Below are 24358 nucleotides of genomic sequence, written 5' to 3'. Positions count from 1 at the left end.
TTCAGCTGTCTCCCTAGTGCATCCTCCAAACACCTCAACAGACAGGCTTCAGCTGTCTCCCTAGTGCATCCTCGAAACACCTCAACAGACAGGCTTCAGCTGTCTCCCTAGTGCATCCTTGAAACACCTCATCAGACAGGCTTCAGCTGTCTCCCTAGTGCATCCTCCAAACACCTCAACAGACAGGCTTCAGCTGTCTCCCTAGTGCATCCTCCAAACACCTCAACAGACAGGCTTCAGCTGTCTCCCTAGTGCATCCTCGAAACACCCCAACAGACAGGCTTCAGCTGTCTCCCTAGTGCATCCTCGAAACACCTCATCAGACAGGCTTCAGCTGTCTCCCTAGTGCATCCTCCAAACACCCCATCAGACAGGCTTCAGCTGTCTCCCTAGTGCATCCTCCAAACACCTCATCAGACAGGCTTCAGCTGTCTCCCTAGTGCATCCTCCAAACACCTCATCAGACAGGCTTCAGCTGTCTCCCTAGTGCATCCTCCAAACACCTCATCAGACAGGCTTCAGCTGTCTCCCTAGTATATCCTCCAAACACCTCAACAGACAGGCTTCAGCTGTCTCCCTAGTGCATCCTCCAAACACCTCAACAGACAGGCTTCAGCTGTCTCCCTAGTGCATCCTCGAAACACCCCAACAGACAGGCTTCAGCTGTCTCCCTAGTGCATCCTCGAAACACCTCATCAGACAGGCTTCAGCTGTCTCCCTAGTGCATCCTCCAAACACCTCAACAGACAGGCTTCAGCTGTCTCCCTAGTGCATCCTCGAAACACCTCAACAGACAGGCTTCAGCTGTCTCCCTAGTGCATCCTCGAAACACCTCAACAGACAGGCTTCAGCTGTCTCCCTAGTGCATCCTCGAAACACCTCATCAGACAGGCTTCAGCTGTCTCCCTAGTGCATCCTCCAAACACCTCATCAGACAGGCTTCAGCTGTCTCCCTAGTGCATCCTCCAAACACCTCATCAGACAGGCTTCAGCTGTCTCCCTAGTGCATCCTCGAAACACCCCAACAGACAGGCTTCAGTTGTCTCCCTAGTGCATCCTCCAAACACCTCATCAGACAGGCTTCAGCTGTCTCCCTAGTATATCCTCCAAACACCTCATCAGACAGGCTTCAGCTGTCTCCCTAGTGCATCCTCCAAACACCTCAACAGACAGGCTTCAGCTGTCTCCCTAGTGCATCCTACAAACACCTCATCAGACAGGCTTCAGCTGTCTCCCTAGTATATCCTCCAAACACCTCATCAGACAGGCTTCAGCTGTCTCCCTAGTGCATCCTCCAAACACCTCATCAGACAGGCTTCAGCTGTCTCCCTAGTATATCCTCCAAACACCTCATCAGACAGGCTTCAGCTGTCTCCCTAGTGCATCCTCCAAACACCTCAACAGACAGGCTTCAGCTGTCTCCCTAGTGCATCCTTGAAACACCTCAACAGACAGGCTTCAGCTGTCTCCCTAGTGCATCCTTGAAACACCTCAACAGACAGGCTTCAGCTGTCTCCCTAGTGCATCCTCCAAACACCTCATCAGACAGGCTTCAGCTGTCTCCCTAGTGCATCCTCCAAACACCTCATCAGACAGGCTTCAGCTGTCTCCCTAGTATATCCTCCAAACACCTCATCAGACAGGCTTCAGCTGTCTCCCTAGTGCATCCTCCAAACACCTCATCAGACAGGCTTCAGCTGTCTCCCTAGTATATCCTCCAAACACCTCATCAGACAGGCTTCAGCTGTCTCCCTAGTGCATCCTCCAAACACCTCAACAGACAGGCTTCAGCTGTCTCCCTAGTGCATCCTCCAAACACCTCATCAGACAGGCTTCAGCTGTCTCCCTAGTGCATCCTCGAAACACCTCAACAGACAGGCTTCAGCTGTCTCCCTAGTGCATCCTCGAAACACCTCATCAGACAGGCTTCAGCTGTCTCCCTAGTGCATCCTCGAAACACCCCAACAGACAGGCTTCAGCTGTCTCCCTAGTGCATCCTCGAAACACCTCATCAGACAGGCTTCAGCTGTCTCCCTAGTGCATCCTCCAAACACCTCATCAGACAGGCTTCAGCTGTCTCCCTAGTATATCCTCCAAACACCTCATCAGACAGGCTTCAGCTGTCTCCCTAGTGCATCCTCCAAACACCCCAACAGACAGGCTTCAGCTGTCTCCCTAGTGCATCCTCCAAACACCCCAACAGACAGGCTTCAGCTGTCTCCCTAGTGCATCCTTGAAACACCTCAACAGACAGGCTTCAGCTGTCTCCCTAGTGCATCCTCCAAACACCTCAACAGACAGGCTTCAGCTGTCTCCCTAGTGCATCCTCCAAACACCTCATCAGACAGGCTTCAGCTGTCTCCCTAGTATATCCTCCAAACACCTCATCAGACAGGCTTCAGCTGTCTCCCTAGTGCATCCTCCAAACACCTCAACAGACAGGCTTCAGCTGTCTCCCTAGTGCATCCTCCAAACACCCCAACAGACAGGCTTCAGCTGTCTCCCTAGTGCATCCTCGAAACACCTCAACAGACAGGCTTCAGCTGTCTCCCTAGTGCATCCTTGAAACACCTCAACAGACAGGCTTCAGCTGTCTCCCTAGTGCATCCTTGAAACACCTCATCAGACAGGCTTCAGCTGTCTCCCTAGTGCATCCTCCAAACACCTCAACAGACAGGCTTCAGCTGTCTCCCTAGTGCATCCTACAAACACCTCATCAGACAGGCTTCAGCTGTCTCCCTAGTATATCCTCCAAACACCTCATCAGACAGGCTTCAGCTGTCTCCCTAGTGCATCCTCCAAACACCTCATCAGACAGGCTTCAGCTGTCTCCCTAGTATATCCTCCAAACACCTCATCAGACAGGCTTCAGCTGTCTCCCTAGTGCATCCTCCAAACACCTCAACAGACAGGCTTCAGCTGTCTCCCTAGTGCATCCTCCAAACACCTCATCAGACAGGCTTCAGCTGTCTCCCTAGTATATCCTCCAAACACCTCATCAGACAGGCTTCAGCTGTCTCCCTAGTGCATCCTCCAAACACCTCATCAGACAGGCTTCAGCTGTCTCCCTAGTATATCCTCCAAACACCTCATCAGACAGGCTTCAGCTGTCTCCCTAGTGCATCCTCCAAACACCTCAACAGACAGGCTTCAGCTGTCTCCCTAGTGCATCCTTGAAACACCTCAACAGACAGGCTTCAGCTGTCTCCCTAGTGCATCCTTGAAACACCTCAACAGACAGGCTTCAGCTGTCTCCCTAGTGCATCCTCCAAACACCTCATCAGACAGGCTTCAGCTGTCTCCCTAGTGCATCCTCCAAACACCTCATCAGACAGGCTTCAGCTGTCTCCCTAGTATATCCTCCAAACACCTCATCAGACAGGCTTCAGCTGTCTCCCTAGTGCATCCTCCAAACACCTCATCAGACAGGCTTCAGCTGTCTCCCTAGTATATCCTCCAAACACCTCATCAGACAGGCTTCAGCTGTCTCCCTAGTGCATCCTCCAAACACCTCAACAGACAGGCTTCAGCTGTCTCCCTAGTGCATCCTCCAAACACCTCATCAGACAGGCTTCAGCTGTCTCCCTAGTGCATCCTCGAAACACCTCAACAGACAGGCTTCAGCTGTCTCCCTAGTGCATCCTCGAAACACCTCATCAGACAGGCTTCAGCTGTCTCCCTAGTGCATCCTCGAAACACCCCAACAGACAGGCTTCAGCTGTCTCCCTAGTGCATCCTCGAAACACCTCATCAGACAGGCTTCAGCTGTCTCCCTAGTGCATCCTCCAAACACCTCATCAGACAGGCTTCAGCTGTCTCCCTAGTATATCCTCCAAACACCTCATCAGACAGGCTTCAGCTGTCTCCCTAGTGCATCCTCCAAACACCCAACAGACAGGCTTCAGCTGTCTCCCTAGTGCATCCTCCAAACACCCCAACAGACAGGCTTCAGCTGTCTCCCTAGTGCATCCTTGAAACACCTCAACAGACAGGCTTCAGCTGTCTCCCTAGTGCATCCTCCAAACACCTCAACAGACAGGCTTCAGCTGTCTCCCTAGTGCATCCTCCAAACACCTCATCAGACAGGCTTCAGCTGTCTCCCTAGTATATCCTCCAAACACCTCATCAGACAGGCTTCAGCTGTCTCCCTAGTGCATCCTCCAAACACCTCAACAGACAGGCTTCAGCTGTCTCCCTAGTGCATCCTCCAAACACCCCAACAGACAGGCTTCAGCTGTCTCCCTAGTGCATCCTCGAAACACCTCAACAGACAGGCTTCAGCTGTCTCCCTAGTGCATCCTTGAAACACCTCAACAGACAGGCTTCAGCTGTCTCCCTAGTGCATCCTTGAAACACCTCATCAGACAGGCTTCAGCTGTCTCCCTAGTGCATCCTCCAAACACCTCAACAGACAGGCTTCAGCTGTCTCCCTAGTGCATCCTCGAAACACCTCAACAGACAGGCTTCAGCTGTCTCCCTAGTGCATCCTCCAAACACCTCAACAGACAGGCTTCAGCTGTCTCCCTAGTGCATCCTCGAAACACCCCAACAGACAGGCTTCAGCTGTCTCCCTAGTGCATCCTCGAAACACCTCATCAGACAGGCTTCAGCTGTCTCCCTAGTGCATCCTCCAAACACCTCATCAGACAGGCTTCAGCTGTCTCCCTAGTGCATCCTCCAAACACCTCATCAGACAGGCTTCAGCTGTCTCCCTAGTGCATCCTCGAAACACCCCAAAAGACAGGCTTCAGCTGTCTCCCTAGTGCATCCTCCAAACACCTCATCAGACAGGCTTCAGCTGTCTCCCTAGTATATCCTCCAAACACCTCATCAGACAGGCTTCAGCTGTCTCCCTAGTGCATCCTCCAAACACCTCAACAGACAGGCTTCAGCTGTCTCCCTAGTGCATCCTCCAAACACCTCATCAGACAGGCTTCAGCTGTCTCCCTAGTATATCCTCCAAACACCTCATCAGACAGGCTTCAGCTGTCTTCCTAGTGCATCCTCCAAACACCTCATCAGACAGGCTTCAGCTGTCTCCCTAGTGCATCCTCCAAACACCTCATCAGACAGGCTTCAGCTGTCTCCCTAGTGCATCCTCCAAACACCTCAACAGACAGGCTTCAGCTGTCTCCCTAGTGCATCCTCCAAACACCTCATCAGACAGGCTTCAGCTGTCTCCCTAGTATATCCTCCAAACACCTCATCAGACAGGCTTCAGCTGTCTCCCTAGTGCATCCTCCAAACACCTCATCAGACAGGCTTCAGCTGTCTCCCTAGTATATCCTCCAAACACCTCATCAGACAGGCTTCAGCTGTCTCCCTAGTGCATCCTCCAAACACCTCAACAGACAGGCTTCAGCTGTCTCCCTAGTGCATCCTCCAAACACCTCATCAGACAGGCTTCAGCTGTCTCCCTAGTATATCCTCCAAACACCTCATCAGACAGGCTTCAGCTGTCTCCCTAGTGCATCCTCCAAACACCTCATCAGACAGGCTTCAGCTGTCTCCCTAGTATATCCTCCAAACACCTCATCAGACAGGCTTCAGCTGTCTCCCTAGTGCATCCTCCAAACACCTCAACAGACAGGCTTCAGCTGTCTCCCTAGTGCATCCTCGAAACACCTCAACAGACAGGCTTCAGCTGTCTCCCTAGTGCATCCTTGAAACACCTCAACAGACAGGCTTCAGCTGTCTCCCTAGTGCATCCTCCAAACACCTCATCAGACAGGCTTCAGCTGTCTCCCTAGTGCATCCTCCAAACACCTCATCAGACAGGCTTCAGCTGTCTCCCTAGTATATCCTCCAAACACCTCATCAGACAGGCTTCAGCTGTCTCCCTAGTGCATCCTCCAAACACCTCATCAGACAGGCTTCAGCTGTCTCCCTAGTATATCCTCCAAACACCTCATCAGACAGGCTTCAGCTGTCTCCCTAGTGCATCCTCGAAACACCTCAACAGACAGGCTTCAGCTGTCTCCCTAGTGCATCCTCGAAACACCTCATCAGACAGGCTTCAGCTGTCTCCCTAGTGCATCCTCGAAACACCCCAACAGACAGGCTTCAGCTGTCTCCCTAGTGCATCCTCGAAACACCTCATCAGACAGGCTTCAGCTGTCTCCCTAGTGCATCCTCCAAACACCTCATCAGACAGGCTTCAGCTGTCTCCCTAGTATATCCTCCAAACACCTCATCAGACAGGCTTCAGCTGTCTCCCTAGTGCATCCTCCAAACACCCCAACAGACAGGCTTCAGCTGTCTCCCTAGTGCATCCTCCAAACACCCCAACAGACAGGCTTCAGCTGTCTCCCTAGTGCATCCTTGAAACACCTCAACAGACAGGCTTCAGCTGTCTCCCTAGTGCATCCTCCAAACACCTCAACAGACAGGCTTCAGCTGTCTCCCTAGTGCATCCTCCAAACACCTCATCAGACAGGCTTCAGCTGTCTCCCTAGTATATCCTCCAAACACCTCATCAGACAGGCTTCAGCTGTCTCCCTAGTGCATCCTCCAAACACCTCAACAGACAGGCTTCAGCTGTCTCCCTAGTGCATCCTCCAAACACCCCAACAGACAGGCTTCAGCTGTCTCCCTAGTGCATCCTCGAAACACCTCAACAGACAGGCTTCAGCTGTCTCCCTAGTGCATCCTTGAAACACCTCAACAGACAGGCTTCAGCTGTCTCCCTAGTGCATCCTTGAAACACCTCATCAGACAGGCTTCAGCTGTCTCCCTAGTGCATCCTCCAAACACCTCAACAGACAGGCTTCAGCTGTCTCCCTAGTGCATCCTCGAAACACCTCAACAGACAGGCTTCAGCTGTCTCCCTAGTGCATCCTCCAAACACCTCAACAGACAGGCTTCAGCTGTCTCCCTAGTGCATCCTCGAAACACCCCAACAGACAGGCTTCAGCTGTCTCCCTAGTGCATCCTCGAAACACCTCATCAGACAGGCTTCAGCTGTCTCCCTAGTGCATCCTCCAAACACCTCATCAGACAGGCTTCAGCTGTCTCCCTAGTGCATCCTCCAAACACCTCATCAGACAGGCTTCAGCTGTCTCCCTAGTGCATCCTCGAAACACCCCAACAGACAGGCTTCAGCTGTCTCCCTAGTGCATCCTCCAAACACCTCATCAGACAGGCTTCAGCTGTCTCCCTAGTATATCCTCCAAACACCTCATCAGACAGGCTTCAGCTGTCTCCCTAGTGCATCCTCCAAACACCTCAACAGACAGGCTTCAGCTGTCTCCCTAGTGCATCCTCGAAACACCTCATCAGACAGGCTTCAGCTGTCTCCCTAGTGCATCCTTGAAACACCTCAACAGACAGGCTTCAGCTGTCTCCCTAGTGCATCCTCCAAACACCTCATCAGACAGGCTTCAGCTGTCTCCCTAGTATATCCTCCAAACACCTCATCAGACAGGCTTCAGCTGTCTCCCTAGTGCATCCTCCAAACACCTCAACAGACAGGCTTCAGCTGTCTCCCTAGTGCATCCTTGAAACACCTCAACAGACAGGCTTCAGCTGTCTCCCTAGTGCATCCTTGAAACACCTCAACAGACAGGCTTCAGCTGTCTCCCTAGTGCATCCTCCAAACACCTCATCAGACAGGCTTCAGCTGTCTCCCTAGTGCATCCTCCAAACACCTCATCAGACAGGCTTCAGCTGTCTCCCTAGTATATCCTCCAAACACCTCATCAGACAGGCTTCAGCTGTCTCCCTAGTGCATCCTCCAAACACCTCATCAGACAGGCTTCAGCTGTCTCCCTAGTATATCCTCCAAACACCTCATCAGACAGGCTTCAGCTGTCTCCCTAGTGCATCCTCCAAACACCTCAACAGACAGGCTTCAGCTGTCTCCCTAGTGCATCCTCCAAACACCTCATCAGACAGGCTTCAGCTGTCTCCCTAGTGCATCCTCGAAACACCTCAACAGACAGGCTTCAGCTGTCTCCCTAGTGCATCCTCGAAACACCTCATCAGACAGGCTTCAGCTGTCTCCCTAGTGCATCCTCGAAACACCCCAACAGACAGGCTTCAGCTGTCTCCCTAGTGCATCCTCGAAACACCTCATCAGACAGGCTTCAGCTGTCTCCCTAGTGCATCCTCCAAACACCTCATCAGACAGGCTTCAGCTGTCTCCCTAGTATATCCTCCAAACACCTCATCAGACAGGCTTCAGCTGTCTCCCTAGTGCATCCTCCAAACACCCCAACAGACAGGCTTCAGCTGTCTCCCTAGTGCATCCTCCAAACACCCCAACAGACAGGCTTCAGCTGTCTCCCTAGTGCATCCTTGAAACACCTCAACAGACAGGCTTCAGCTGTCTCCCTAGTGCATCCTCCAAACACCTCAACAGACAGGCTTCAGCTGTCTCCCTAGTGCATCCTCCAAACACCTCATCAGACAGGCTTCAGCTGTCTCCCTAGTATATCCTCCAAACACCTCATCAGACAGGCTTCAGCTGTCTCCCTAGTGCATCCTCCAAACACCTCAACAGACAGGCTTCAGCTGTCTCCCTAGTGCATCCTCCAAACACCCCAACAGACAGGCTTCAGCTGTCTCCCTAGTGCATCCTCGAAACACCTCAACAGACAGGCTTCAGCTGTCTCCCTAGTGCATCCTCCAAACACCTCAACAGACAGGCTTCAGCTGTCTCCCTAGTGCATCCTCGAAACACCCCAACAGACAGGCTTCAGCTGTCTCCCTAGTGCATCCTCGAAACACCTCATCAGACAGGCTTCAGCTGTCTCCCTAGTGCATCCTCCAAACACCTCATCAGACAGGCTTCAGCTGTCTCCCTAGTGCATCCTCCAAACACCTCATCAGACAGGCTTCAGCTGTCTCCCTAGTGCATCCTCGAAACACCCCAACAGACAGGCTTCAGCTGTCTCCCTAGTGCATCCTCCAAACACCTCATCAGACAGGCTTCAGCTGTCTCCCTAGTATATCCTCCAAACACCTCATCAGACAGGCTTCAGCTGTCTCCCTAGTGCATCCTCCAAACACCTCAACAGACAGGCTTCAGCTGTCTCCCTAGTGCATCCTCCAAACACCTCATCAGACAGGCTTCAGCTGTCTCCCTAGTATATCCTCCAAACACCTCATCAGACAGGCTTCAGCTGTCTCCCTAGTGCATCCTCCAAACACCTCATCAGACAGGCTTCAGCTGTCTCCCTAGTATATCCTCCAAACACCTCATCAGACAGGCTTCAGCTGTCTCCCTAGTGCATCCTCCAAACACCTCAACAGACAGGCTTCAGCTGTCTCCCTAGTGCATCCTCCAAACACCTCATCAGACAGGCTTCAGCTGTCTCCCTAGTATATCCTCCAAACACCTCATCAGACAGGCTTCAGCTGTCTCCCTAGTGCATCCTCCAAACACCTCATCAGACAGGCTTCAGCTGTCTCCCTAGTATATCCTCCAAACACCTCATCAGACAGGCTTCAGCTGTCTCCCTAGTGCATCCTCCAAACACCTCAACAGACAGGCTTCAGCTGTCTCCCTAGTGCATCCTTGAAACACCTCAACAGACAGGCTTCAGCTGTCTCCCTAGTGCATCCTTGAAACACCTCAACAGACAGGCTTCAGCTGTCTCCCTAGTGCATCCTCCAAACACCTCATCAGACAGGCTTCAGCTGTCTCCCTAGTGCATCCTCCAAACACCTCATCAGACAGGCTTCAGCTGTCTCCCTAGTATATCCTCCAAACACCTCATCAGACAGGCTTCAGCTGTCTCCCTAGTGCATCCTCCAAACACCTCATCAGACAGGCTTCAGCTGTCTCCCTAGTATATCCTCCAAACACCTCATCAGACAGGCTTCAGCTGTCTCCCTAGTGCATCCTCCAAACACCTCAACAGACAGGCTTCAGCTGTCTCTCTAGTGCATCCTCCAAACACCTCATCAGACAGGCTTCAGCTGTCTCCCTAGTGCATCCTCGAAACACCTCAACAGACAGGCTTCAGCTGTCTCCCTAGTGCATCCTCGAAACACCTCATCAGACAGGCTTCAGCTGTCTCCCTAGTGCATCCTCGAAACACCCCAACAGACAGGCTTCAGCTGTCTCCCTAGTGCATCCTCCAAACACCCCAACAGACAGGCTTCAGCTGTCTCCCTAGTGCATCCTCCAAACACCTCATCAGACAGGCTTCAGCTGTCTCCCTAGTGCATCCTCGAAACACCCCAACAGACAGGCTTCAGTTGTCTCCCTAGTGCATCCTCGAAACACCTCATCAGACAGGCTTCAGCTGTCTCCCTAGTGCATCCTCCAAACACCTCATCAGACAGGCTTCAGCTGTCTCCCTAGTATATCCTCCAAACACCTCATCAGACAGGCTTCAGCTGTCTCCCTAGTGCATCCTCCAAACACCCCAACAGACAGGCTTCAGCTGTCTCCCTAGTGCATCCTCCAAACACCCCAACAGACAGGCTTCAGCTGTCTCCCTAGTGCATCCTTGAAACACCTCAACAGACAGGCTTCAGCTGTCTCCCTAGTGCATCCTCCAAACACCTCAACAGACAGGCTTCAGCTGTCTCCCTAGTGCATCCTCCAAACACCCCAACAGACAGGCTTCAGCTGTCTCCCTAGTGCATCCTCCAAACACCTCATCAGACAGGCTTCAGCTGTCTCCCTAGTGCATCCTCCAAACACCTCATCAGACAGGCTTCAGCTGTCTCCCTAGTGCATCCTCCAAACACCCCAACAGACAGGCTTCAGCTGTCTCCCTAGTGCATCCTTGAAACACCTCAACAGACAGGCTTCAGCTGTCTCCCTAGTGCATCCTCCAAACACCTCAACAGACAGGCTTCAGCTGTCTCCCTAGTATATCCTCCAAACACCCCAACAGACAGGCTTCAGCTGTCTCCCTAGTGCATCCTCCAAACACCCCAACAGACAGGCTTCAGCTGTCTCCCTAGTATATCCTCCAAACACCTCATCAGACAGGCTTCAGCTGTCTCCCTAGTGCATCCTCCAAACACCTCATCAGACAGGCTTCAGCTGTCTCCCTAGTATATCCTCCAAACACCTCATCAGACAGGCTTCAGCTGTCTCCCTAGTGCATCCTCCAAACACCTCAACAGACAGGCTTCAGCTGTCTCCCTAGTGCATCCTCCAAACACCTCATCAGACAGGCTTCAGCTGTCTCCCTAGTGCATCCTCGAAACACCTCAACAGACAGGCTTCAGCTGTCTCCCTAGTGCATCCTCGAAACACCTCATCAGACAGGCTTCAGCTGTCTCCCTAGTGCATCCTCGAAACACCTCAACAGACAGGCTTCAGCTGTCTCCCTAGTGCATCCTCCAAACACCTCATCAGACAGGCTTCAGCTGTCTCCCTCGTGCATCCTCGAAACACCTCAACAGACAGGCTTCAGCTGTCTCCCTAGTGCATCCTCCAAACACCCCAACAGACAGGCTTCAGCTGTCTCCCTAGTGCATCCTCCAAACACCTCAACAGACAGGCTTCAGCTGTCTCCCTAGTGCATCCTCCAAACACCCCAACAGACAGGCTTCTCCAGCCTTATTTCTAGGTTGAGCCTGGTTAGCGCATGCGCTGCTCTGCGAGGCATGTTGTATTAGAGTCTGCACTTGAAGCTCCGCCTACTTTCTGTCCATATCTTTCATTGGCTTGTATCTTTGTCCTTTGTAAATAGTGGCTTATGATTCGGTAATCGGTTTGTTAGTCCCTCCTTAGTACCGCCTTGTCTTCCTTTGTAGCCTCCCATGAGGACTGGCCCTTTTACTCCTGTTGTTACACTGTCTGTGTTTTTTACTCTGTAAGCACTATTTTCTTTAGTGAGTTTTGTCTTACTTCCAGCACGATGTACTTCCCTTACATTCCGCGTGCCATGCGTGCTTTCACTTTCCAAGCAGCCGGGGCAATGGCGCCCGATTCTTTGCAATGCCACAGCTCTTGCATTTAGGAGAGTATCAGCTATTGGCACTGTAAATGACCTGTTGCTTTGCAAATATTTTGTTAAGGTTGTTTTCAAGCGCCCCTGCTGCACTTGCACTTAATAGAGGCCCCCTTTCTTCAGACACTGCTTGTCTAAGAAAATGGGCGTGGCCTCTATTAAGTGCAAGCGTGGCATGGTGCGTTTCAAAACAAACAATATTTGCAATTCAATTAGTCTCGCTTTTGCGACAATTAAAGCTATTGACATATACAGTGGCAAGAGCTCAAAGTCTCGTAAATACAAGAGCCTTTGTATTGCTTCCATACAATGACAAAAATGTAAAGCTAAACTGTAAAAATTAACTTTGCAAAACATAAACATGGTTAGGAAAAGTTGAAAATTGCAATATAGAGCATGGAATTAATAAGGTTAAAATGGAGTATGCCCTGATAATATTGCAGTGTCACTACATAGGAAATCTTCAGCATGGAAGCATGAAAAGATACGTTACAAATCTTCAGCATGGAAAATGTAAAGTAAATTAATGCATGATGTAGTCTTGGAATTTTGAAGGCAACTTAGAAAATCTGGAGGAGGGCTCAAGGTGAACCTCCTGAGTCAGACACCCCTGAGACCTATCTTCTGCGGACACATTGGTATGACGAGACTTAGGAACCAAGATCTTACTCTTGTTCCACCATCTGCCATCATTTAATTTTACAGCACCTTTTTGGTTTTCACTACAGTCTTGAGTTCAGAGAATTCAGACTCTTACTTGGGAAGAATCCTTGGGTATTTTTCTCTCACTAAATCACCAATACATACTCTTAACTCTTTGGTCCCATTTGTCCTGAGCTTCAACCGTCTTGCTAACTACCTCCTTTTTTCTTCAGGCAGTTTAAAGTCATCCATCCACCTCCTCAACATTTTGGAAGAGGGAATGCGTCCTCTCAAAAAAATGAAAGGAGAAACTGCGGTATCAACATTGGCAGTGGGGCGCACTGTCCACAGTAAATTCTTCAACTCTTTCTTGCAATTCAAGCCATTGGCCTTTGACAGTTGTACACTGTCCTTGTTCACCCTATTAAACCTCTCTACAAGACCATTACTCCTAGGGTGATAACGCGAAGTTCTAGAGTGTTTTATGCCCATAATTTCCATAAATTCTTTAAATTTTGTAGAAGTAAACAGACAGCAGTTGTCGGAAGGTATCTCATCAGGAATTCCTTCCCTAGCGAACAAAGATTCCAGGACTCTATGACACAAACGGCCATGGGTGACTTCACAAACTTAACCTCAGGCCAACAACTGTAGAAGTCAACAAGGACAATGCCATACTCAGAAACGCCATTTGCAGACAAGGACATGGGACCTTCGATGTCGATAGCAAGCTTGGACCAAGCTTTAGCAGGCACCTCAATTGCTTCTACAGGACCAGCTATGGTCACTTGTGATTTGTCACTGATGGCACACAGCATGCAATCCCTCACAAAGTGCTCTACCTCCCGGTCTAAACCAGGCCACCAGAAGTTCTCTCTGATTCTTCTTTTCATGGCACGCATGCCAATGTGACCCTCGTGAGCTAATGTAAGAACTTTGTTACGCATGGCTCCAGGAACCCCATGCAAAGAAGTTCGATACAATCTATTGACAATGGACAACTCATCAAAAACATGTTTGAATTTACTGAGGGAGTCGTCCCTTGAGTAACTTCCAGACCAACCTACATGCACCAGGTTCATGAAGTCCTTAATTTCCTTATCCGTCTCATAAGCACTCCTCCCCTCTTGCTCTGTCAAAACGCCATTAGAATTACACACAGTATGACAGATCATCTCAGTATCAACATCTTTTTCATCGTCCACACAGCTGTTTCATCACAACTGGGTAACCTAGAAAGGCAGTCTGCCAACAGAGTTTTCTTGCAGGAACGTATTCAACCACGAAATTGTGTTCCAACAGTCTATATTGCCACTTGGCAATCCTGGGGGTGGCCTTGCTAACACTTTTTATGGTGAAAAGATGAACTAAAGGTTTGTGATCCACCCTTACAGTGAATTTTGAACATGGGCAATGCCCCACCAGCAAGCTAATGCTTCGCATTCTATAACCGAGTACGTGGCCCCTGGATGCAAAGGCTATTACTTCATCTTTGCCCTCTCTGTGCTGCATAAGCACAGCACCCAAACCTCTCTGACTGGCCTCAGTCATGATAATGGTATGATCTTTGGTATCAAAAGGTTTTAAGGGAATGGCATATGCAATCTCTCTTTAATTAGATTGCACTCTTCCGTACATTCATTATTCCACTTGAACACAGAATTTTTCTTGAGGATACCCCTCATGTGCTACGTTTTAGCAGCAGAATCAGGCATAAATCTAGCATGAAACTAAATTAGTCCCATGAAGGATCTCAGTTGATCCTTGTCCCCAGGAGTGCTGAAATTCTGTATTGCTTGGACTAAACTTGGCTTGGGCTCCACCCCCTCATCAGACAATTTGTAACCCAAATACTCTACAGTGGGCCTATTCAATTTGTGTTAGTCGAGGCTCAGGGTGACTCCTTTACTATATAAAATTGACAATACAGAATGCAACCTTCTCTTGTGTTGTTCTTGGCTGGTGCCAAAAACCAAAACGTCATTCTGAAAGGACATTGCCCCGGACATACCCTTGAACATGCTCTCCACAATTCTTTGAAACACTGTGGAAGCGGAAGCACGTCCAAAGGGTATGCATTTGAACTGGAACAAACCATCAGGGGTGATAAAGGCTGTGTAATGCCTACAATCAGGGTGCAAATCGATTTGGTGATAGGCAGAAGTCATGTCCAGTAAACTGAACCACTTTCCAATCTTGAGAGTGGATGTCATTTAAACAATATTAGGTTAAGGATGTTGGTCTACCCATATGTGTCGGTTTAAATTGCGTAAATCAACACACATGCGAAGAGTACCATTGGCTTTCTTGGCTAGAACAATCAGGGAAACCCAATCTGAAGATTCTATTGGTTCAATTACATCACTGGCATATAGCTTATCCAATTCTTTCTTCAATTCTTTGCAGAAAACCAAAGGTACCCTGCAAACCTTATATACAACAGGTTCTGTTCCATCGACCAATCTTATTGTTTGCCTAAACCCCTTGAACAGACCTTGATCTCCCAAGATTCTTCTTTGATTGTTTGGATACAGATAAATTATTTTTTTAATATGATTTATCCCTAGATTTCCTTGATCTTGCCACCCCAACAAACTTGTATCTTCTTTGGCAACATAGATTATTCCTCGGGACTTACTGCCCTTGAAGCGTAGATCAGCATCGAATTCCCCTACAACATCAATGGTTTTTTCCACATAACCGATTGGCTTAATGGTGGAAAATCTCAAAGGAAGCCCTTGATTTTTAAATAAATCTTGCCAGACCTTTTCACTTACCAATGTAAAAGGAGAACCAGAGTCTGCCAATACTTTAACATCCACACCATTGATCTTCACAATGCACAAAGGGTGCTTAATTCCTTGTGGTGTGGTACTACATGTGCTCACGGCGTGTGACTCCCCAATACTGAAGATCTGTTCTTCTTCACTTGACGATTACTCTCCTTCTTTACAAGGTTCCAGGTTGAATACTTTTCTTGAGGGTCCTGCATTAAATGGTCTTTTTCCAGTGGATCTCCAAACTCTTGCGAAATGCCCTTTTTTGAAACACTTTGCGGATGTTACGACCAAGGCAGGACACTTTTTGGCATTACTGAGATGGGATGCACTGCCACAACGGTAAAACTCCCAACGTTTGTAAGTAGGTTTTGAAAAGCATCTCTCATTTCCATTGTACTTTTCTTGATGCAGTTTATCGTTTGGTCTTTTGTACTTACTCTTGACAGCTAAAACGCCATCAGAATGATTTTTAGAATCAGAAACCATCATTTGTTCTAAATACGCTGTAGTGCTTTCTATCCTTGTTGCTACTTCCAAAGCTTTTTGCAAGTTAAGATCTGGTTGGATAGTAAAGCTTCTTGAACTTTTTTACTATTAGTTTTCTCCACCAATTGATCTCTTATCATTTCTTATTCAAATCTTTTATATTCGCAGGAAACAGCCAACATTCGTAGTGCGCCAACATAAGTAGCTGCTGGTTCCCCAGGTCATTGTGCTCTTTTGTAAAATGTATGTCTCTCTAACGTAACATTTTTGCATGCTTTAAATTTGGTGTCTAAGGATTTGATGGTAGTGGCATATTCATCCTCCACGCCATCATCTCCACTTAATAAGACAACCACCTGAGGAATTTGTTTGAGAATGCAGAGTCCTTCTGAGCCCAAACAGTGTCTTAAAATTGCGTACTTCTTTTTATGTGTAAAAGAATTGCCCTCAAGAGCATCAAGTTATACCTCGAAACCTTCCTTCCATCTTTCCCAATCCGTTTCTGGGGATGTTGGATTGGGCATGAACGCAGCAGGTGGAATTATAGATTGTTGCATATTTGAAAGAAATCAAGAGCAAAAATACAAAATAGTCAGAAAATGAAATTTGACTGGAGTAAGTTTGGCAAAGTAGATTTGGCACACTGGAGAAAGATAGCGTGTGTTAATTTCAAGAACTGTGTGTAGGACACGTGTGGGACTCCTGCTGGCAGCAGCTCGTAGCCACTGAAAAGACAAAGCTCTGCAGGTAAGGGAAAGTAACTGCTTTACTTAGCCGGCAGCAGCGGTCCAGCCTCCGCCTCTTTTCTCCCTCTGCCAGCCGTCCACTCTCCCATTCCGGAACCCCATCAACACTCTGCTCGAGCACCTGCACGAGACTATGACCCAACAGTCGCCCACCCTGCCCCGACTGACCAATGCTGGAGAGTTCCTTCTGCGATCGCCCAAGATGTAGCTCCTCCTACCTCTGCCCCTTGCCCGGGGGGCGCTTCCTGCCCCAGCCCTGCTGCTGCAAAGCACTCTTCCTCGCGGCATGGTGGGATCCATCGCTCCTCCTACAGACAGCACTCCCACACCCCTCACACAACCAGCAGTCTCACACAGAAGCACACTCACACCCCTCACACAACCAGCAGTCTCACACAGCAGCACTCTCACACCCCTCACACAACCAGCAGTCTCGCACAGCAGCACTCTCACACCCCTCACACAACCAGCAGTCTCGCACAGCAGCACTCCCACACCCCTCACACAACCAGCAGTCTCACACAGCAGCACTCTCACACCCCTCACACAACCAGCAGTCTCACACAGCAGCACTCTCACACCCCTCACACAACCAGCAGTCTCGCACAGCAGCACTCTCACACCCCTCACACAACCAGCAGTCTCGCACAGCAGCACTCCCACACCCCTCACACAACCAGCAGTCTCACACAGCAGCACTCTCACACCCCTCACACAACCAGCAGTCTCACACAGCAGCACTCTCACACCCCTCACACAACCAGCAGTCTCACACAGCAGCACCCCCACACTCCTCACACAATCAGCAGTCTCACACAGCAGCACTCTCACACCCCTCACACAACCAGCAGTCTCACACAGCAGCACTCTCACGCCCCTCACACAACCAGCAGTCTCACCCAGCAGCACACTCACACCCATCACTGACTAGCAGTGACACATGAGACAGTACTTTCACACCCCTCACACAACCAACAGTCTGCTTACACCAATCACAGGCTAGCAGTCACACAATACTGTCAGCACTCTCACACCCCTCTCACAACAGCACACTTACACCCAGCACAGAGTGGCAGTCACACACTGCAGGCAGCACTTCTACAATCCTCCCACAAACAGCATTCTCACACAGCAGCACTCTCACACCCCTACACAACCAGCAGTCTCACACAGCAGCACTCTCACACCCCTACACAACCAGCAGTCTCACACAGCAGCACTCTCACACCCCTACACAACCAGCAGTCTCACACAGCAGCACTCTCACACCCCTACACAACCAGCAGTCTCACACAGCAGCACTCTCACACCCCTACACAACCAGCAGTCTCACACAGCAGCACTCTCACACCCCTACACAACCAGCAGTCTCACACAGCAGCACTCTCACACCCCTACACAACCAGCAGTCTCACACAGCAGCACCCCCACACTCCTCACACAACCAGCAGTCTCACACAGCAGCACTCTCACACCCCTCACACAACCAGCAGTCTCACACAGCAGCACCCCCACACTCCTCACACAACCAGCAGTCTTGCACAGCAGCACACTCACACCCATCACTGACTAGCAGTGACACATGAGACAGTACTTTCACACCCTCACACAAGCAACAGTCTCACACAGCAGCACACTCACACCCATCACTGACTAGCAGTCTCGCACAGCAGCACACTCACACCCATCACTGACTAGCAGTGACACATGAGACAGTACTTTCACACCCTCACACAAGCAACAGTCTCACACAGCAGCACTCTCACACCCCTACACAACCAGCAGTCTCACACAGCAGCACTCTCACACCCCTACACAACCAGCAGTCTCACACAGCAGCACTCTCACACCCCTACACAACCAGCAGTCTCACACAGCAGCATTCTCACACCCCTACACAACCAGCAGTCTCACACAGCAGCACCCCCACACTCCTCACACAACCAGCAGTCTCACACAGCAGCACTCTCACACCCCTCACACAACCAGCAGTCTCACACAGCAGCACCCCCACACTCCTCACACAACCAGCAGTCTTGCACAGCAGCACACTCACACCCATCACTGACTAGCAGTGACACATGAGACAGTACTTTCACACCCTCACACAAGCAACAGTCTCACACAGCAGCACTCTCACACCCCTCACACAACCAGCAGTCTCGCACAGCAGCACACTCACACCCATCACTGACTAGCAGTGACACATGAGACAGTACTTTCACACCCTCACACAAGCAACAGTCTCACACAGCAGCACTCCCACACCCCTCACACAACCAGCAGTCTCACACAGCAGCACTCTCACACCCCTCACACAACCAGCAGTCTCGCACAGCAGCACTCTCACACCCCTCACACAACCAGCAGTCTCACACAGCAGCACTCTCACACCCCTCACACAACCAGCAGTCTCGCACAGCAGCACTCCCACACCCCTCACACAACCAGCAGTCTCACACAGCAGCACTCCCACACCCCTCACACAACCAGCAGTCTCGCACAGCAGCACACTCACACCCATCACAGACTAGCAGTGACACATGAGACAGTACTTTCACACCCTCACACAAGCAACAGTCTCACACAGCAGCACTCCCACACCCCTCACACAACCAGCAGTCTCACACAGCAGCACTCCCACACCCCTCACACAACCAGCAGTCTCACACAGCAGCACTCTCACACCCCTCACACAACCAGCAGTCTCGCACAGCAGCACTCTCACACCCCTCACACAACCAGCAGTCTCGCACAGCAGCACTCTCACACCCCTCACACAACGAGCAGTCTCGCACAGCAGCACTCTCACACCCCTCACACAACCAGCAGTCTCACACAGCAGCACTCCCACACCCCTCACACAACCAGCAGTCTCACACAGCAGCACACTCACACCCATCACTGACTAGCAGTGACACATGAGACAGTACTTTCACACCCTCACACAAGCAACAGTCTCACACAGCAGCACTCTCACACCCCTCACACAACCAGCAGTCTCACACAGCAGCACTCTCACACCCCTCACACAACCAGCAGTCTCGCACAGCAGCACTCTCACACCCCTCACACAACCAGCAGTCTCACACAGCAGCACTCTCACACTCCTCACACAACCAGCAGTCTCACACAGCAGCACTCTCACACCCCTCACACAACCAGCAGTCTCACACAGCAGCACACTCACACCCATCACTGACTAGCAGTGACACATGAGACAGTACTTTCACACCCCTCACACAACCAACAGTCTCACCCAGCAGCACTCTCACACCCCTCACACAACCAGCAGTCTCACACAGCAGCACACTCACACCCATCACTGACTAGCAGTGACACATGAGACAGTACTTTCACACCCCTCACACAACCAACAGTCTGCTTACATCAATTACAGGCTAGCAGTCACACAATACTGTCAGCACTCTCACACCCGTCTCACAAGCAGCAGTCTCACAGAGCAACACAACAGCACACTTTACACCCAGCACAGGGTGGCAGTCACACACTGCAGGCAGCACTTCCACAATCCTCCCACAACCAGCAATCTCGCACAGCAGCACTCTCACAATCCTCCCACAAACAGCAGTCTCACACAGCAGCACTCTCACACCCCTCACACAACCAGCAGTCTCACACTCATGACAGGCATTGAAGAAGCTGCCGCTCAAGTAAAACATCTACTCAAGTGGCAGAAAGAAGGTGCGCCCTCTTGCGCTGCGCATGGTGCTGTTCTCGCTGATTTTCCAGCACGGGACAAACACCTGGCATTGAAAAACAGCACGAACGGTGTGATCTAACACAAAGGTTAAGGCCCGAATACTGCATCACTGAGTAGGATACGGTGTGGCAGCATCGGGGCTCCGTGTGGCAGCATAGGGGCTCCGTGTGGCAGCATCGGGGCTCCGTGTGGCAGCAAAGGAGCTCCGTGTGGCAGCATAGGAGCTCCGTGTGGCAGCATAGGAGCTCCGTGTGGCAGCATAGGGGCTCCGTGTGGCAGCATAGGGGCTCCGTGTGGCAGCATCGGGGCTCCGTGTGGCAGCAAAGGAGCTCCGTGTGGCAGCATAGGAGCTCCGTGTGGCAGCATAGGAGCTCCGTGTGGCAGCATAGGGGCTCCGTGTGGCAGCATAGGGGCTCCGTGTGGCAGCATAGGGGCTCCGTGTAGCAGCATAGGGGCTCCGTGTGGCAGCATAGGAGCTCCGTGTGGCAGCATAGGAGCATAGGAGCTCCGTGTGGCAGCATAGGGGCTCCGTGTGGCAGCATAGGGGCTCCGTGTGGCAGCATAGGAGCTCCGTGTGGCAGCATAGGGGCTCCATGTGGCAGCATAGGGGCTCCGTGTGGCAGAGTAGGGGCTCCGTGTGGCAGCATAGGGGCTCCGTGTGGCAGAGTAGGGGCTCCGTGTGGCAGCATCGGGGCTCCGTGTGGCAGCAAAGGAGCTCCGTGTGGCAGCATAGGAGCTCCGTGTGGCAGCATAGGAGCTCCGTGTGGCAGCATAGGGGCTCCGTGTGGCAGCATAGGGGCTCCGTGTGGCAGCATAGGGGCTCCGTGTAGCAGCATAGGGGCTCCGTGTGGCAGCATAGGAGCTCCGTGTGGCAGCATAGGAGCATAGGAGCTCCGTGTGGCAGCATAGGGGCTCCGTGTGGCAGCATAGGGGCTCCGTGTGGCAGCATAGGAGCTCCGTGTGGCAGCATAGGGGCTCCATGTGGCAGCATAGGGGCTCCGTGTGGCAGAGTAGGGGCTCCGTGTGGCAGCATAGGGGCTCCGTGTGGCAGAGTAGGGGCTCCATGTGGCAGCATAGGGGCTCCGTGTGGCAGCATAGGAGCATAGGAGTTCCGTGTGGCAGCATAGGGGCTCCGTGTGGCAGCATAGGGGCTCCGTGTGGCAGCATAGGAGCTCCGTGTGGCAGCATAGGGGCTCCATGTGGCAGCATAGGGGCTCCGTGTGGCAGAGTAGGGGCTCCGTGTGGCAGCATAGGGGCTCCGTGTGGCAGCATAGGGGCTCCGTATGGCAGCATAGGAGCTCCGTGTGGCAGCATAGGGGCTCCATGTGGCAGCATAGGGGCTCCGTGTGGCAGAGTAGGGGCTCCGTGTGGCAGCATCGGGGCTCCGTGTGGCAGCAAAGGAGCTCCGTGTGGCAGCATAGGAGCTCCGTGTGGCAGCATAGGAGCTCCGTGTGGCAGCATAGGGGCTCCGTGTGGCAGCATAGGGGCTCCGTGTGGCAGCATAGGGGCTCCGTGTAGCAGCATAGGGGCTCCGTGTGGCAGCATAGGAGCTCCGTGTGGCAGCATAGGAGCATAGGAGCTCCGTGTGGCAGCATAGGGGCTCCGTGTGGCAGCATAGGGGCTCCGTGTGGCAGCATAGGAGCTCCGTGTGGCAGCATAGGGGCTCCATGTGGCAGCATAGGGGCTCCGTGTGGCAGAGTAGGGGCTCCGTGTGGCAGCATAGGGGCTCCGTGTGGCAGCGTAGGGGCTCCGTGTGGCAGCATAGGAGCATAGGAGTTCCGTGTGGCAGCATAGGGGCTCCGTGTGGCAGCATAGGGGCTCCGTGTGGCAGCATAGGAGCTCCGTGTGGCAGCATAGGGGCTCCATGTGGCAGCATAGGGGCTCCGTGTGGCAGAGTAGGGGCTCCGTGTGGCAGCATAGGGGCTCCGTGTGGCAGCATAGGGGCTCCGTGTGGCAGCATAGGGGCTCTGTGTGGCAGCATAGGGGCTCCGTGTGGCAGCATAGGGGCTCCGTGTGGCAGCATAGGGGCTCTGTGTGGCAGCATAGGGGCTCCGTGTGGCAGCATAGGGGCTCCGTGTGGCAGCATAGGGGCTCTGTGTGGCAGCATAGGAGCTCCGTGTGGCAGCATAGGGGCTCCGTGTGGCAGCATAGGAGCTCCGTGTGGCAGCATAGGGGCTCCATGTGGCAGCATAGGGGCTCCGTGTGGCAGAGTAGGGGCTCCGTGTGGCAGCATAGGGGCTCCGTGTGGCAGAGTAGGGGCTCCGTGTGGCAGCATCGGGGCTCCGTGTGGCAGCAAAGGAGCTCCGTGTGGCAGCATAGGAGCTCCGTGTGGCAGCATAGGAGCTCCGTGTGGCAGCATAGGGGCTCCGTGTGGCAGCATAGGGGCTCCGTGTGGCAGCATAGGGGCTCCGTGTAGCAGCATAGGGGCTCCGTGTGGCAGCATAGGAGCTCCGTGTGGCAGCATAGGAGCATAGGAGCTCCGTGTGGCAGCATAGGGGCTCCGTGTGGCAGCATAGGGGCTCCGTGTGGCAGCATAGGAGCTCCGTGTGGCAGCATAGGGGCTCCATGTGGCAGCATAGGGGCTCCGTGTGGCAGAGTAGGGGCTCCGTGTGGCAGCATAGGGGCTCCGTGTGGCAGAGTAGGGGCTCCATGTGGCAGCATAGGGGCTCCGTGTGGCAGCATAGGAGCATAGGAGTTCCGTGTGGCAGCATAGGGGCTCCGTGTGGCAGCATAGGGGCTCCGTGTGGCAGCATAGGAGCTCCGTGTGGCAGCATAGGGGCTCCATGTGGCAGCATAGGGGCTCCGTGTGGCAGAGTAGGGGCTCCGTGTGGCAGCATAGGGGCTCCGTGTGGCAGCATAGGGGCTCCGTGTGGCAGCATAGGAGCTCCGTGTGGCAGCATAGGGGCTCCATGTGGCAGCATAGGGGCTCCGTGTGGCAGAGTAGGGGCTCCGTGTGGCAGCATCGGGGCTCCGTGTGGCAGCAAAGGAGCTCCGTGTGGCAGCATAGGAGCTCCGTGTGGCAGCATAGGAGCTCCGTGTGGCAGCATAGGGGCTCCGTGTGGCAGCATAGGGGCTCCGTGTGGCAGCATAGGGGCTCCGTGTAGCAGCATAGGGGCTCCGTGTGGCAGCATAGGAGCTCCGTGTGGCAGCATAGGAGCATAGGAGCTCCGTGTGGCAGCATAGGGGCTCCGTGTGGCAGCATAGGGGCTCTGTGTGGCAGCATAGGGGCTCCGTGTGGCAGCATAGGGGCTCCGTGTGGCAGCATAGGGGCTCCGTGTGGCAGAGTAGGGGCTCCGTGTGGCAGCATAGGGGCTCCGTGTGGCAGCGTAGGGGCTCCGTGTGGCAGCATAGGAGCATAGGAGTTCCGTGTGGCAGCATAGGGGCTCCGTGTGGCAGCATAGGGGCTCCGTGTGGCAGCATAGGAGCTCCGTGTGGCAGCATAGGGGCTCCGTGTGGCAGCATAGGGGCTCCGTGTGGCAGAGTAGGGGCTCCGTGTGGCAGCATAGGGGCTCCGTGTGGCAGCATAGGGGCTCCGTGTGGCAGCATAGGGGCTCTGTGTGGCAGCATAGGGGCTCCGTGTGGCAGCATAGGGGCTCCGTGTGGCAGCATAGGGGCTCTGTGTGGCAGCATAGGGGCTCCGTGTGGCAGCATAGGGGCTCCGTGTGGCAGCATAGGGGCTCCCCTAGTTGAACACTTTGAAACTTGCAATCACCCCCCAGAATCAATCAAATGGTTGGCCATTGAAGCAATCACCTTTAGAATCAGGGGTGGGGACTTGAGCCTAATCCTGAATATCAGGGAATGCAAGTGGATGGATCGTTTTAATTCTGTACACAATGGCCTCAATGAAACGGATGTGACATATGCACAATTGCCTTTATTAGATGGAATTAGGAGATACAACCTACACTCTTACTGTAATTAAGACATCATCCGGTCTTGAGCATTAGGGTGTGATGAGTGACCATTCCTGGATTGTGCGCCAGGCATCTAGACTGGACAGCATGTTGTTACACCCAAAACATGATCATACCTTGAGACTAATTAATCTTCTAAGTAAAC

This window comes from Lissotriton helveticus, chromosome 10, assembly GCF_964261635.1.
Source record: "Lissotriton helveticus chromosome 10, aLisHel1.1, whole genome shotgun sequence".
In the NCBI taxonomy this organism is placed as follows: Eukaryota; Metazoa; Chordata; class Amphibia; order Caudata; family Salamandridae; genus Lissotriton; species Lissotriton helveticus.
This window is presented reverse-complemented; position numbering follows the sequence as displayed.